The 4,972-nt window shown below is 41.4% G+C and overlaps 1 pseudogene; it reads left to right on the forward strand.

Annotated features, from left to right (window-relative positions):
- The first annotated feature begins 809 nt into the window (after nucleotides 1-809).
- Nucleotides 810-1,724, forward strand: LOC127691349 (mas-related G-protein coupled receptor member B4-like; annotated as a pseudogene).
- Nucleotides 1,725-4,972: the final 3,248 nt, after the last annotated feature.

Raw genomic sequence — 4,972 nt, forward strand, 5'->3', positions numbered from 1 at the left:
CAAAAGGGTAAGGAATATAATACTCATTGAAGATTTCCACATATTTTGTTTTTTCCATTTGAGAGCCCTCTCCTCAATGACTCAGGGCAGTCATTGTCATGCTATGGATTCCATATATCTGAACTGAGAAGAAACCTTAATCTCTGGAGAGAAAAGAAGTCAAGAGTCCTGTCTCCTAAAATCTAAATGGCTGAGAGGCTTTTTTGAATATTCTTCTACAGTAGATAGTTTACAGATAGACTGGGTCAATATAAGTTGGACTTAAGATAAATTTCAAGGATTTTTCAGGGTTTGAAAATTTGCTTAATTTCTGCAATCCTGTTTCTCCTGCTTATGGATAGAGGTCAATCATTCCCACATGGGAGCATGGTCCTGAGAATAAAATCCATGGCTTCAGATACATATGTAGCAGAGTATGTCCCTGTCTGACATCAATGGGAGGGGAGGCCCTTGATCCTGAGGAGGTTTGAAGCCCCAGCATATGGGAATGCTGGAGCAGTGTGGTAGGATAGGGTGGGTGAGTAGGGGAAGCAACCTCATAGAGACAAAGGGGAGCGAGGAGAGAGTGGACATGGGCTTGAGGGTGTGTAGAAGGATAACTGGGAAATGGGATATTATTTGAGATGTAAACAAATAGAATGATTAATTTAAAAAAATCAGTGACACACAGTATGTGCTCATGTCTTGATTTTATTTTCAGGAACACTAATGGAGGGCTCTTAAGTGTGGGTCCAACTGGCCAAACCTGGTGGACTGGCATCACAGAAGAGATTAGAAGTGACCACATTCTACCAACATCTTGTGACACTATGAAACTTACCCTGAATTTTCTTATCATCATCGTTACCATGGTTGGGATGACAGGAAATGCAATGGTGCTATGGCTTCTGGGCTTCCACATGCACAAGAATACCTTCTCTGTCTACCTCCTCAACCTGGCTGGAGCTGACTTCCTCTTCCTCTGCTTTCAGAATGTGTATTCTCTGCAGGTTATCATCAACATGTTTCACTCCATCTTTATACCAAGCCTTTTCACTGTCCTGTTCGACTTTTCTTACCTTGCAGGTCTAAGCATGCTCAGTGCCATTAGCACTGAGCGCTGCCTGTCTGCCCTGTGGCCCATATGGTACCACTGTCAAAGACCAAGAAACACATCTGCTATCATATGTGTCCTGCTATGGGCCTTGTCCCTGGTGTTGAGTACCCTGCAAGGGGAGGCATGTATGGCAGTCTTTAATGGTTTTGGTCATGGTTGGTGTAAAAGCATAGATTTGATTATTTTTGCTTGGTTAGCTGTTCTATTTGTGGTTCTCTCAGGGTCCAGCCTGACTTTGCTGCTAAGGGTTATCTGTGGCTCACACAGAATTACTGTAACCAGGCTGTATGTGACCATTGCTCTCACAGTGTTAGTCTTTCTATTTTTTGGTTTATCCTATGGGATCAACTGGTTTCTCTTTTATTGGGTGGATATTTATAGCATTTCACCTTGCAATGTGTATGAAACAACAGTACTCCTATCCTGTGTTAACTGCTGTGCAAATCCCATTATTTACTTCTTTGTTGGTTCCTTTAGACACTACAAAGTTCAGAAACAGACTCTGAAGCTGATTCTGCAGAGAGCCATGCAGGACATTCCTGATGAGGGACAAGGTGGAGAGGGGGCTCCTTCTGGAAATCCAGGAGAGATGGAAATAGTTTAGTGCACCAGCTGGGCACAGCTTTGATCAGAAAGAAGTGACTTTGAGAGACAACTTGGCCTTTATCAGAGTAGTTTCTTTTCATAACCTTCTTCAGTTATTCGCCTAACAACAAATAATTTGAGTAAATGATCAGTCTTTTGGAACCTGAGTGATACAGAGCTTGCTAAACAAATACTGATTACAATGTCCCTGGACTGTTGTACTCAAAAATTCACCAACTCCTTGTGATATTAACCTTGTATTAACTCTGAGGTCCATGGCTTCTCACATTGTTGGCAAATCCCTTCTTTAGTAGGAGAAGAATGAAATATTTGTATTTCTTTTGTCATTAAACTTGATACTGATTGAATGAATGTTGTATTTTGCACAAGTTTTTATTTTCACAACTTGTGACCAGGCTTTATATGACCATTACCTTCACAGTTTTGGTCTATATATTCTTTGAATTGTCCTATGGGATCAACTGGTTCTTGTTAGAGTGGATTGTGAATGTTTATAGCATTTTACCTTGCAATGCTGATTAGATGACAGTATTCTTATCCTGTATATGCCATCATGTTAGAAGAGTTAAATAGAATACATGATGTTCTTACTCCCCTTTAATTTTTGTTGGCTTTGGAATGCTTCTGCAACTTAATAAATGTTTCCTGAATAAATCATTTGGACAAGGTCCTGGTTTCCCTTTCTGTGGGTTGGCAAAATAGTTTGACAAAAAGCTACTTTTTAAGAAAAATGGGCTTATCTGCATTATACTTCTAGGACTCAGTCCATCACTGAGGAAATCATATCAAGGACTCAAGCAGGATTTGGAAAAGTAACTACAGAGAACACTTCTTATTGGCTCCGCTCACTGGATTGATCAGTGTTCATGTTTAGCTAGTTTTCTTATACAGCTCCAGATCCTCAGGTTAAGAATCATACAAGTCACAGTGGACTATGCCATCTCTCAGAGACATGCCTGTAACCCAGTCTAAGCAAGATAATTCCCATATAGAGTCTTCTCTTCTAATTCCATGCCAATCTAACAACTGAAGGTAATCATGACAGTCCATCCATTGCCAAGTTGACACAGACTTACAAAGTTGTTAAACCATACACTTGTCCTCAAAATTCCTAGTAACATCATGTTATAAAACATAATCCAATCCTACTGCCACCTCTCTTCCCACCTTCATCACTCCTGCAGCTCCTAAACCATATAGGTAAACTTTCCTTCCCCCACATATCTTCCCTGCTTTTTGAGCCTCATGGGCTAAGCCAAGTTGCCCTGAACACTCTGCTATCCCAGGAGGGCCTCCATTCTCCTACCACCTCTCCTCAACCTTCATCACATCTGTGACTCCTGAACCGTACATGTAAGTTTCCCTTTCCCCACCCATCTTCCCTGCTCTCTGAGCCCTCTGAATCCAGTCAAGCATCCCTGAGCATCCTGCTCTACCAGGAGGACCTCTCTTCTCCTGACACCTCTCTGTCCACCTTCAACTGACCTGTGGCTCCTGAACCATACAGACTTGTAAGTCCAGAACCATACAGCTCAGGGATACTATTCAGAGGCCTGCTGCCTCTGAGCATCCTGCTATCCCAGGAGGACCTCTATTCTCCTGACATCTCTCTCTCCACCTGCAACTGACCTGTGGCTCCTGAACCATACAGACTTGCAAGTCCAGAACCGTACAGCCCAGGAATACTAATCAGAGGCCTGCCACACTAAATCCTTCAAGGTTCATTTCCCTACTAGTATCTACTACAAGAACATCCAGTGAACAAAATCATCCAGATAGCTAAAGGCCCTCAAAAGAAAACAATCAGCAAAAGCTAGGCCAATATGAGACCTCTAGAGCACAGCTACCCCACTACAACAATCCCTGGATATTCTAATACAACTGAAACACAAGAAAATGACCTTAAAATCCAATCCTAAGCAAATCCAGAGCTCTAAGCCATTGGGCTCCATGAATGGAAAAAAACTACTATCCCATTTTGTTTAGCTTTTCTGTGTACATAGTGTAGGTAAAGGACAAATGGGTCCTATTTTACAGTATCTAGCCACTCTAGATGTTCAAAAGGATGCTAGTGTATGACAAACTAGAATTCGTAGAACAATCCTTTTCTTTTTCTTTTTTTACTTTTTGTGTTAAAGTATTGTTAGTTATTTTTGTTACATGTGTGCCATTAACTGGACTGCTGTGTGTATAGTGGACAACGGTCCTTACTTGAAACATCTGGTCTATCTAGAGGTTTAGAAGTGCCTAACATATGTTAAACGTAGAGGAAGTGAAATATCATTTTGTAAATACCTTTCTTCAAAAACTCATGAACCACTGTCTTTTTGGAGTAGAATGATGAGCCCCTGACCAGTACTGTCTGTACTTGCTCAGCGGTTTGGAGGAGATGCTGGGAGACAGTGACAGTGGTCATAGAGTAGCGTGTGTATATGAGACCTTTCCAGATGCCATTTCAATATACTTGCATTTTGTTTTGCTGTACGTATACTGTATATAATGAACAAATATGTCTTAAAATATCTGTTCATCTTATTTTGCAATGTATAGAGGCCATGTGTCCAAATTTGCTGCACCTGGTCTTCCTAGATATTAAACAGATGCCAGTGTGTGAGAAAGTAGAGTTTGTGAAAAGGCATATTTGTAAATTATGTTAAAATTTGTAGGAAAAAGTTCTTCTTAAAAACACTTAGGGCCAAGTGCAGTGGACCATGCCTGTAGTTGCAGCTACTTGGAAGACTGAGACAGGAGGATCACTTGAGTCCAGGGTTTCTGAGATATAGTTCGCTATGCAGATCACACATCTGGACTAAGTTCAGCATCAACAAGGTGACCTCCCGGGAGCAGGGCACCACCAGTTTGCCTAAGGAGGGGTGAACCAGCTCAGGTGAGAAAAGGAGCATGTCAAAACCACTTAGGAAGTTAAATTGTTAATCTCCCCATGAAAACATGACAGTCACATGCATGTGACTTCTGGGAGGAGAGAAGTGGAAGAAGGGCTAGATCAGAACCTTGTTGTTTAGAAGGCAGTTTCTAACTGCAGCCTTTGTTAGGTGTGCAGTGTATTCTCTGCAGTTTACACATGCTGGGGAAACTGAAGTGCTTATTAGGAACATGTGGTCTCTAGACTTTAAAGTGCATAATAGAGTTGATGTGGTAAGGCATACCTTTAATTCTATGTTGAAGTAAGTAGATCTTTGGGTTCTGGGTCAGCCATGCCTATGTAGACTTTGTTTTCAAACAGTAAAAAAGTGTGCACTTGAAGAGTGG

Source organism: Apodemus sylvaticus, chromosome 1, assembly GCF_947179515.1.
Source record: "Apodemus sylvaticus chromosome 1, mApoSyl1.1, whole genome shotgun sequence".
Taxonomy (NCBI): domain Eukaryota; kingdom Metazoa; phylum Chordata; class Mammalia; order Rodentia; family Muridae; genus Apodemus; species Apodemus sylvaticus.